Source organism: Diabrotica undecimpunctata, chromosome 7 (assembly GCF_040954645.1).
Source record: "Diabrotica undecimpunctata isolate CICGRU chromosome 7, icDiaUnde3, whole genome shotgun sequence".
Taxonomy (NCBI): Eukaryota; Metazoa; Arthropoda; class Insecta; order Coleoptera; family Chrysomelidae; genus Diabrotica; species Diabrotica undecimpunctata.
In genome coordinates, this window is record NC_092809.1 from 132,539,882 (window position 1) to 132,552,129 (window position 12,248).

General features: G+C 33.3%; 1 protein-coding gene across 1 annotated transcript in view; it reads right to left on the reverse strand.

Moving 5' to 3' along the window:
- Nlg4 (Neuroligin 4) overlaps nucleotides 1–12,248 on the reverse strand; it is a 272,258-nt gene that overhangs the window by 89,874 nt on the left and 170,136 nt on the right. The gene's annotated exons all lie outside the window — the stretch shown is intronic.

Below are 12,248 nucleotides of genomic sequence, written 5' to 3' on the forward strand. Positions count from 1 at the left end.
GATCAGTGATCATTTTGGATATATCGGATTGAGGCTAGAGAGTCTGTGCATATACCAACTTATTTATTTGTTGATGAAATGTATTTGATAGCTTAAAGTATACTGAATAATTCGCCATGTATAAGGGATGACGTGATAAGAGTATACGATGTTGTAACAGAACAGCTTATTCCTGTGTCGTTTTTTGAAGCATCAGTGTATAGTGCTAGGTCGTATTTCTTTGTAAAGATAATTTATTTAAACGTTTTTATAAAGAGTTCCCTGGAAGTTGTTAATTTATCGTATCGTGTAAATGATATATTACATTGCGGAATGAATATAGGCCAAGCAGGATTCGGGGATAGACAAGGTGAAATCGTTTGTGATAGAGAAATGTCATCAAGTAACTGTGCCATAATTAGTGGGATGAGTTTTAATGATGGTAATTTAGAGAGGTCTTGTAGTATATTTAAGGATGATACAAAAAGAGGATATAGTGAATTAGAGAGATTAAAAGAAATATATACTGCATATGAGAGTAGTAATTACTCCCGACTAATCCAAAGATGCCGTTCAGAAGCAGATATGTATACAACTGCAGAGATTTACAAGCAGAGATGCAGTTGTATGTAAAAACCATAGTCCAGTTTGGAACGAATAAGAGATCTGTATATCTTAAGAAGGGAATTTTCGTCTACTTTCAGAACTTTTATTTCTAATATATGTTGCTTCCAGGTAACGTTAAAACGAGTACTTTACATTTTCTGATAACGGGAACATAAGCTTTGTCAATGATAATACTAGGATATGAGGAAGGAGGTCATTTACTAAATTTTATTATTTTAAATTTTGTATATGATAACGATAAGCATACGGTGCTTGTTTTATTAACGAGAGTATTTGCTGCGGATTAAATGAGCTTAGAAGTTGTAGAGACAGATCGTCCGTAGCAGTAAATTATCAGGTTGTCTGGATACAGGACATGCCTAATGGGAAAAGTATACCAGAGAGTAAATCGCTTATTGCTAAATTAAAAAGAGTTGGGCTTAATACTGACCCTTGTGGTACCCTCTCGGTTTCAGTGTGGACTGATGAAAAAATACCATTGAGAGACACTCTAAACGATCAAGATGATAAGAAATTTTGTATAAAATTGACTATATTTTCTTAATATTATATAGGGTTAGTTTATTCAGTATAGAGTGCCTGCTAATACAGCAAATACAGTAGCGACGACTTCCTGACTTGAAAGCATCGGAAATATGACTTTGGAGAATTATTAGATTGTCTCCAGTTTCAGGATTTTGTCGAAATCCTGACTGTTATTGGGAAATTATGATATATTTGTCAAATAAATATATAAGATTTTGCACATGATACAAGTGAGTGATATTGGCCTTTACGCACTTGCTGACGAGCGGAATTTCAAGAAATTTAAGGTGACCTAAACTGGATATATCTTTTTATAAAGATATAGAAAATATCGTCGGGGCCCGAAGAAGTGTTATTAAAAGTTTTATTGACCGAAGTAAGTTCTACGTAAGAGAATGGCAAATTCAGGGGGAGGGGTGTTGACTAATGGCTCGAGTAAAGAAGAATTTATTTTGCTTTTAAATTTTGTGTCGAAGTGTTTTGCCAGGCTTTCGCCAATTTCTTTATGATCAATGATAGCAATATTATTTGAGATACGACTAGAGATTTTGGTGTTCGTATTCTTCTTTGTATTTTTTTCAGAGTTTACTAAGGTTCGTATTTTCATTAATAGAAGATACATAGTTTTTCCAAGAAGTTTTATTACTTTGCTTTATAATGAACCGTGACTTGGCTCTAGTTTTTTTTAATTTTGTAAGATTTTTGTCAAATTTTGTGAGAAAGAAACTTTTTTTTGTTTATGTGGAATGGATGGTAAACAAAGATGATTAATAAGGTCTAGAAGTTCTGTTTCCTTTAGTGAGTTGTTGAGTGGAATACATACACTACCAATAGTAAGCTTATTTGGGCACCATGTAGTTATGACGATAGAATCCAGTTCAAATGTTGCAGTCAGTTCAAATATAATAATACTCTTCAAATTTTTTAGGTTAGGAAGTTTAGGTTTCTTGGTTTCTTGTAAATATATGATTTGGGGTTGTTTTTCGCCAACTAATTGCTGGATTCTGTCCATCGCAATTCCATTGTATTATTTCGAAAGCGATTTTTAGTTAGAGAGAGATGCCAGCAACTGTGAGGATTGACGACAACCTTGAGAAATAGGAGCGTTGATTTCATCATCAGTTTGGCAATCGGACGATGCACTCATATTGTCATAGTCATCCGGATTAAGTTGTTCAATTTTTTTTTGCAGTCTAATAATGCGGATTTTAAGAGACCTCTCTTTTGTTTCTGAATGTAGAAGGGATAAGTCGTTTTTTAACCCTCGGATATTAGCGGTGAAGTTAAGAGCTTCTTTAAGTGGATCTGTGATGCCATATATAATTTCTAGGAAAGTTATAAACTGAGTTTCGGTAAGAGTCAGTTTCGATCAATTATTTCTGTAAACTTTGGTGATATGAGTGTCAGTTTATGTTCTTCTGTTATTATTGGTTTGGATTATTTCTTTTGGAGTTTATAGGGAGTATCACTTTTTACAAACAAGGGGAGAGGATTTTGGTTATTAGTTGGATGCGGTGTAGTGACCGGAAAAAGTTAAAAAGGGGTGCTTCCATTGCTGTAGGTGGATATGGCTCTTTTTTGTCTTTATATTGAGGGGATAATGACTGCGTAATATTAGTTTTTTTTAAATAATTGAAATTTCGGAGAAGGATACATTTCGTAAATTAGGTTGATTAAGAGTGCTTTCAAATGGGGATAAATTGGCGTGTAGATATATGTGGATAGGGGGTGGGAAAAGTTCGATTTTAGTTATAGTGATTGGAGCATTTTTACAAGTTGGAAAAGTTTGAAAAGTTTTCATTATCAGGAATAACGTAAGAAAACTCATTATGTGTGCATAATCGCCACTTAATAAGTGAACCAAATTTCACGATTGAAACAGAAAAGGGTATTTGTAATCCGATATCTTTAAGTGCTTTTTCGATTATGAGGTAGGTACGGTATTGTGGGAGATATATTTAATATGAGAATACGTTTAGCAGGGGTAATAAGTCTTCGGATAGGAACAACTGTTGAGTTGATGGTGATACTTTGGTGGGCGCTGAGAAGTTTGTCGACTACTGCAACGTTAAATAAATACAAATACGATTATTTGAAATTCGATATCTTCTTCTACTTGATGTGCCTATCCGTTACGATTGTTGGCGACCATCATGGCAATCTTTATCTTATCTGCAGCAGCACGGAAAAGCTGCACAGATGTTGTATTGAACCAGATTCTGAGGTTCTTTAACCAAGATGTTATTCTTATTCCTGGACCTCGTTTTCGAAATAATTTTCCTTGCAGGATGGTTTAAAGGAGAGTATATCTGGATTCATTTCACATAATGTTCGAAGAACTGTAACTTTCGAGATTTGATAGTGGTCAGTACCTCTCGGTTCTTATTCATTCTTCTGAAGACCTCCTCATTTGAGACTTGGTCAGTCCACGGAATCTTAAGCATTCTCCAATATAGCCACATCTAAAATACTTCCAGTTTTCTGGACATATCTTCGTTCAAGGTCCACGATTGAACACCATAAAACCGGGACAGAGAAGACGTAGCATTGCAGCATTCTTACTTTTGTATCAAGAGAGAGATTGTGACTCTTGAAGAAGGCCCCATGCGATTGAAGGTGGATCTAGCTTTTCTGATGCGTGCTCTAATCTCCTGGTTGTTGGCCCATTCTTGATTTATTATGGTGCCGAGGTAGTTGTAGTTCATCACTCTTTCTACAGGGGATTGGTTGACGTAGAGTTGACCTTCTGTTTTCCTTTTTTTGCTAATTATCATAAGCTTTGTCTTGTTTACGTTTATATTGTTGACTGTAATACGTGATTTCGTTCATAAGAACTTGTAGGCCATCTAAGTTGTCCGCAAATACTATGGTGTCATCTGCATATCTGATGATGTTTAGCCGGTAACCATTTAGTAGAATACCTTTTTCAGTTTTGTGCAAACCTTAGATAAATATTTTTTCAGAGTACAGATTGAAGATTAGAGGAGACAAAATACAGCCTTACCTCACTCCACGCATGATTTTCACATGGTCAGTGTGTTCACCTTCAACTCTGAGATTTGCTGTCTAATTCCAGTAAAGATTTCTAATTATTTTCAAATCTTGGTTGTTAATTCCTGTTTCTTTTAGTATTTGCATCATCTTGGCGTGCTGTACTCGATCAAATGCTTTTTCGTAGTCAACCAGACATGCGTATACGTCGCAGTTGATGTCTGGAAATTCGAGATTCAAAGGTGATATTTTTGGGGGTAGAAATGTCACCTATAGCTTTCATATACTCAAAAAAGTCATTTAAGGTCATTTTTGTGAGCGGTCCATGATACCAAAACCACTACACGTAAATTTTATTTTTTGTACCAGACGTTCTAATAGGACTTGAAATATAATATATAATAGGATGATTGAAATGAAATATAACAGTTACTTGGGATAATGGTGCGCCACTGGATAGTTTACGATTCAGACTCTACAGTTTTTTTAAAAAACTATAACACTAAATTTGGCGTAAATATCAGATTTTGCTTATTTCTGTGTATTTCAGAGTAATTAGTAAAATTAAGAAAAACAAATCTATCTAAACAAACGATAAAACGATGTTTACTCGTTCGCTGTCTAATTAGGAACCACCTTCACTATTTGCATTGAAATAGTAATGCTAAAGTCTTCTTTAAGTTAGTAAATAACGAAATATAGATCTTATAAAATACAACATTGTCAAATCTTTTTGATGGTAATAGAGTTTTTCAGTCACTAAAAAGTTCTAGTAGACTGTTAAAAAAACTAAATTTTTTATACAAAGAGAATAAGCCTTACTTACTAAAAAAACTAAGCAAAAATATGGGTAAAAATTAGGTAAAAACTCCCAATATTTTCAGATTACATGGATTTTCGTGAAAATTAGTACACCAGCTCATCTGACCAACCACTTCAAAAGTTATATTGCCTCGATGGCTTTTTGCTATTTTTGGGTAAACACTGTCCGTGTATGAACAAAAACCGAAAAGTACTTTAACAAGTATTTTAACGATTCAATTCATGTTCATATGTTACTGAAATACAAAATTAAATTACTTCTCTGCCAATAAAATGCTTAAAATCTACCCCTTCACATTTGAAAAATTTGGAAAAAAGTTTAAAACAGTTTAAAATGAACTTTTGGTGAACTTACAATGTATAATATTTTTTTATTATTCAGTAAACAACTTATCACTCAATAAAAAATTGCAACACTTAAAAACCACTCCTTACCTACAATAAAATAAAGAAAAAACCATATTACTGACGGCTTGAGAGGTTTTACTGGTATAAATGTGAATATGAATTGTAAATTTTTTAAAGTTTTCAAATGTGGATATGTTTCATATCCTCTTCACATTTTTTATAAATTCTCTTATGAATTATTTTCAGAAATAACTTTAACATATGAGACTTATTAGTCGAAAGTCCTTATATTTTTTATTGTTGGATTTAAGCAGATGTACACGCGTAGATGTTAGCCAATCTTGTATAATTTTGCAAGTTTTAATTGCTGCACAACCGCAATTGATGACCGTTTTTTGGTTCTTAATTCTACACGAAATCGTTCATTGACATTAATACACATCAGAAATGAGCTAATAAATGTTAGACAAGTTAATATTAGTTCACAAACAGTTAGACGAAGATCAAAAGAAGCAAACTTAAAGTCCATACGCCCCGCCAAACTTCCACGTCTTCTGCAAATCATAAAGCTCGTCGTTTGGAATTTGCAAGAACACATATTTAGTGGAATATCGACAACTGGAAAAACGATGAGACCAGAATCCTATTATGGAAGACAGATGGTGAAAACTGCGTCTACAGAAGAGTTGGAGAACGATTCACCAGCTGCAGTCTCGCCCAGACCGTTAGTTTTGGAGTTGATGGCATAATTCTTTGGGAAGGTATTAGTTGGGAGGTACGTATCGCACTTGTGGAAGTGATTGGACGGATGACTGGTGATTCTTACGTTTAAAACATCCTGCAAGATCATGTTTTGTCATATGTTGGTTACATTGGATATGAAAGATTCACGTTCATTCACGATAATGCTCGACCACATGCCGCTGCCATAGTGAGTAATTATCTTGATGAGGTCCAAATTCAAAGATTGGATTGGCCATTGTTTAGCCCGGACTTAAATCCAATAGAGCACATGTTAGATTACTTAAAACGCAGCATACGACAAAGAAATCCCGTTCCAAACACGATAGAGCAGCTTTGGCTTGCTGCATAGAATGAATGGAATGCAATTTCCCAACGATATGTCCAAAATTTACTTGCAAGCAAATTATCATTTAAGTTTAGAGTAAAATAACCTTATTTACCTAATATTAAACATTTATTTTTTTCGCAATTTTCTCCAAATAAAAACTTAAAATTGTTCATTAAACATTGTTAAAATAAAATCTATTTTACAATAAACGACTTGATTGACCAGAATTTATTTTGAAAAAACAAAAATTAGAAAATTCCAAAATATTCGATATTTTTGTCCATGAGTGTATATATATATATATATATATTATCATTTCTAAATGATTTTATATGAACTTGAGAACAGGTGCCTGTCCAGTTTTCATGTGTTTTAATGCATAATATTTTATTTTTGATATAAGAATGAGTACAGTAGTAAGCAACAATAGGTCTATAGTTGCAGACATTAGATTTTTCACCATCCTTATGAAGAGGAATAATCTTGGCTATCTCTAGGTACTCTAAAAATATACCTTTTTCAAAATCAGTACTACAGGAAGATTTGCTTTTGATACTACTGATTGTTTGGATCAGTTCAGATTTATCAGCTGTTCTTATACAGAATCAATTCGAGACCTTTTTTGAATTTTAGAGATAGGAAATAGGATCTTGTTGTGGCAAAATAGTTGATCTTATATTTTTACTCACATTAACGAAGTATTTAGTTTTTCAGAGTTTGGAAAAAAATCTTTGAGCTGCGTTAGTTTTATTTCAAAGTTCGCTTATTATGGACCAAGTTTCTCTTGCAACATTTTTAGAGCTTCCCAGACGAGTCTGATAGTACTTTTTTAGTTGTTTTAATAAGTTTTTGATAGGTTTCTCTGTACTTGGAGATATATTTAATGACATAGGAAACCTTTGGTTTCCTCTCATGGTTTTGTTTACTTCTTTATATTCTATAGTTTTTGTTTTGTTTTGTTCTAGGAGAGATTTTATTTTATTCATTAGATTTTTAATTTCTCGAGATAATATGTAGAATGTAAGCGCTGTTTTTTTTCTACTTTCATTATCATATCGGTGAAAAATTAGTATATTTAGATCATTAATGATTAGATTTTTTATTTTTAGTAATATTTTTTCTATTATTTCTTTATATTTTTGTTGTTCTGGTCAGGTTTTCTATGTCTAACATCTGGTTGTTTTTATTATAGCGAGTTCTATATAAAAGCTTGGACAGATTGATTAATTTGAAAAAAAAAATGAATACCAGCTCTGAGTTAGAGGAACGATTTTTTAATAAGCAATATTATACTATACGTACCCTTCGTTGGTCCCTATTCACCTATACGCACGACAATCCCCGTCCACATATTATGGAGAATGTGGTAAGGGATTATTGAATGAGCTTTATATAGCAACGATGACTTTGCCAACACGTAACCGAGATTTAAAAGGCATTAGGAGGCATGCAAACATTCCAGAAACAATTCAGGAATTGCAACTTCCGGAAGAATGGATTATTAATAACTGTTGGGAACTCTTAATCGGGGTAACTAAACCGTTGGAGCGAAAATTACAACGTATGGAACATTTAATTTAACTTGAGTCTTTTTTTGCTATTTCTTTATATTCTAGAACAAAATGATGTTTTATGTTAATAAATACCTTCTAGACATTTTTGGAAATTTTTGGCGATCTTACTAATGCTTAAACATATATATATATATATATATATATATATATATATATATATATATATATATATATATATATATATAAGAAATACAGGATATTAGTGACACTACTGTCGATATAAACAAAACCACAAGTTTATTAGGGCTGCAGTCAAAAGGTTGGCCGAGATGTTAGAGAAACACTCTTTTGACTTTTTGTCGAGCTTTCGGAATGGTTTTATTCCTTTTTCAAGACACTGTAATGTACATAAAAAAGTGTAAATATGTACAAAATATCACAATTCGTCAGTGCAACTTACTAGTGGTTGAGATTATTTAAAATAAACTTTGACACTCAACATTAAAAACACAAATTTAAAATATAATATTGGACAATACATTCTAAAAAATTTTTGGAAAAAAAAAATTTTAAAATGTATTGTCCAATATTATATTTTAAATTTGTGTTTTTAATGTTGAGTGTCAAAGTTTATTTTAAATAATCTCAACGACTAGTAAGTTGCACTGACAAATTGTGATATTTTGTAAATATTTACACTTTTTTTAACATTACAGTGTCTTGAAAAAGGAATAAAACCATTCCGAAAGCTCTACAAAAAGTCAAAAGAGTGTTTCTCTAACATCTCGGCCAACCTTCTTACTGCAGCCCTAATAAACTTGTGGTTTTATATATATATATATATATATATATATATATATATATATATATATATATATATATATGTATATATATATATATATATATATATAATTTTAGAAACTTTCTTGTGTGGACATAAATTTCAATCCATTGGAAATTATGTCGTATCGCAAATCAATATCAGCTTTCTTCTTTATGGGATAATAGGTGAGACTACTGAAGTGTGTTCAACTACTCAAAAGTCAGAAAACCACAAATTCCATGTTTAAAAATACGAAACGTTTGGGACAGTGTGGGGCGCGTTATGTGAAATAACCCGTCGTGAGCGTCAGTAACTTTCTTAGGCGTAAACGTGCCGTAAATTACGACAATTCGTGATTGAACACTCCCTTGCTCATTGCATCAGTTGCGGCAGTAAACGTTACGGAACTAATCTCGTAATCTCGGTAATCTCATTATTGGAGCGCAATCGCAGTATTAGCATATTTGGGGTTTAAACCTTCGACAGGTTGCATGTTGTGTTTTATTATCACGCTGTCATAATGCAATTGAAAGGAAAAATTGAAAAAACTTGGAAAATATTTTTCTGACGAAATATAAAAATTTCTTGACCATAAAATGCAAATGTAAAAAGCGATGTTGGGCTGATTGTCGAATTAACAGAGTTTGAACGAGTTATTTAAGATTTAGCTCGGTGTATTCACTGTACAAATATACTGCGATATGTTTCCAAAAGCGGGACAGCAAGTTTTTTAAGCCATAAATGTTCTCTCCAATCGCTTGAAAAACAATCAAACTTCCTTGGAAAAATTTGTAATTAAATCGCTGCCAGTTTCAAGATGGAAGTGATTATTAAAGAACAATTAAATATAATATTTAACAAAAGGGAATTTTTATTTTTATTTTTAAAACCTATTTTCAACCTATGTAACTGTTTTTAGGTAAGGATTTGATAAAATTTGCCCAAGAGTTAATCAATTTGGGTGAAGACTTTGGTAAACACGACGTGAAAATTCATTAGCTTCTAGAAGAACTTCAGCAAAGACGGTTTTAACAGAAAAAAATGACAGAATAAAATATAAATAAGTAGCGATGACTTCTTAGAATTTTCTCTAAGTTATATTTTCGTTTACCAGGGATTTATGGACACAAGAATACACACGACGCAACGTAGTGTTTTGACTCTCTAGGCTTATTTTAATTTTTTATTTTGCAGAAAACTCTTCGAACCTTTAAAACAGCAAAGAATGATGAGATGGAATCCAATATCATCATCATCACGTAGCGCTACAACCCTGGGTGGGTCTTGGCTGACTGTACAACTTTTTTCCAATTTGTTCGGTCTTCCATCAACCTAGAGTCAAATGGAATGTTCATTTTCCGGAGATCTACTTGGATGTTATCTCTCCATCGCATTCTGGGATGTCCGAGTGGTCTTTTGCCTGTGGGAATCTCCTCGCATACCAGTTTTACAAGTCTCTCTTTATGCAGTCTGTGCACGTGGCCTGCCCATCTTAGTCGCTGTGATTTAATTTCTTGGACAATATCGGCGTCATTGTAGAGTGCTTTTAATTCGATATTGGTTCTGATCTTATACTGGTTTGTGGTGATGTCATGGTCAGGTCCGAAAATTTTTCGTTCAAAGTCTGAGCTTTTCTTCGTTTGCTTTGTTCATGGTCCACGTTTCGCATCCGTATGTTATTACAGGTCTGACGATGGATTTATAGATTTTTATCTTTGAACTTCTTGTATGTTTGCAGATTGGATTCTGTCTTTTATTTCTTCAGTATCATCGTTGTCAGCTATGATTACGGCCCCCAGATACTTAAAACGTTGTACTCTTTTGATATTGAAGGTGTTGACCGTCACATTTTAGTCCTATTCTGCCTCTTCGTGTCGTTCTATTTATACACATATATTTCGTCTTTTCTTCATTAATCTTCAGCCCTACCTCACTTGTTGCTCCTTCCACCTTGTTGAAGATGTCTTTCGTGGATAGGATGGAGTCTCCAACGAGATCTATGTCATCTGCATATGCGAGGAATAGCTTGGGACCTTGAATCGATAGCAATTCTGTTTTTATTTCGGCCGACCTCATGGCTTTCTCTAATACAAGGTTAAAAAGTAGTGGAGATAACGCATCACCCTGTTTAAGTCCACTGTTGATTTCAAAGTTGTCAGACAGTTTATTATTTACACATACTTTAGATATTTCACCCTCCATACAGACTTTGGTCATCCGAATGAGTTTCTTTGGTATTGAGAAGTCCGCCATGGCATTCCATACTTGGCTTCTTTCTACGCTATCATATGCCTGTCAAAAATCTATGAAAAGATTGTGTATGGGTCTGTTATACTCCCATCCCTTTTCTAGAAGTTGTCTCAGCGCGAATAGTTGATCTATTGTTGATCTGTTTGCCCTAAAACCGGCTTGATATTCGCCTAGGACATTTTCAGCATAAGGGATTAGTCTACTAAGAATGATGTTTAAGAGGGTTTTATATGCCGTGTTTAGGAATTAAATTCCTCTATAGTTCGCGCATTTTGTTTTGTCCCCTTTTTTTGTGGATGGGCACTATTATGTTTTCCTTCCATCGTGCTGGTATCCTTTCTTCTAACCATATGTGCGTTATTATCTGGTGGATTTTGCGATGTAGTGCGTCTCCCCCATATTTCAGAAGTTCTGCTGGTATCTCGTCCATACCCGGCGCTTTGTGATTTTTCAGCTTATTTAGGGCCTTTTGGGTTTCTTCAAAGGAGGGATTTTTGACGGTCATGTCCGCTGTGATATAGATCTCTTCTTTGTGCTGTTCTTCCTGTATGATGTTTAGAAGGTCCCTAAAATACTCTTTCCATTTTTCAGTTACTTCTTTACCGTCGATTATCATACGGCCTTGATTGTCTCTCAGTGTATGGATGGAATTGGTTCTATGTCCTCTTTTCTCAGAGGAAATTGCTTTATAAAATTCTCTGAAGCCTGGTTTGGGCCGGTCTCTCTCCATAGCTTCATATTTTTGTTGTTCATAGTTTCTTTTCTTTGTGCGTATTATTTTTCTTTTTTTTTCTTCCAATATATACAATATTAATTATTATTCTGAATCTGAATGATTCTGCTTGCTATGGCAAGAGACGAGGGCTTGCGTCTCGACAATACTCCTCCATAGATCCCTACCGGAAGGGCGAATAATACGCCTAATAAGGCAGTACATATATATATATATATATATAATGTATATATGTATATATGTATATATGTATATATGTATATATGTATATATGTATATATGTATATATGTATATATGTATATATGTATATATGTATATATGTATATATGTATATATGTATATATGTATATATGTATATATGTATATATGTATATATGTATATATGTATATATGTATATATGTATATATGTATATATGTATATATGTATATATCTATTATTTAAAATGTATAGTGGGTGTCAGTCAGTAAGTCAGGACACACAGTCAGAGTAAGTAAAAGCTGCTCTTCTAGATGAAGACAAAGACTAAGTTTGAGTTGAAAAAAAAACGTGAATAAGGATACC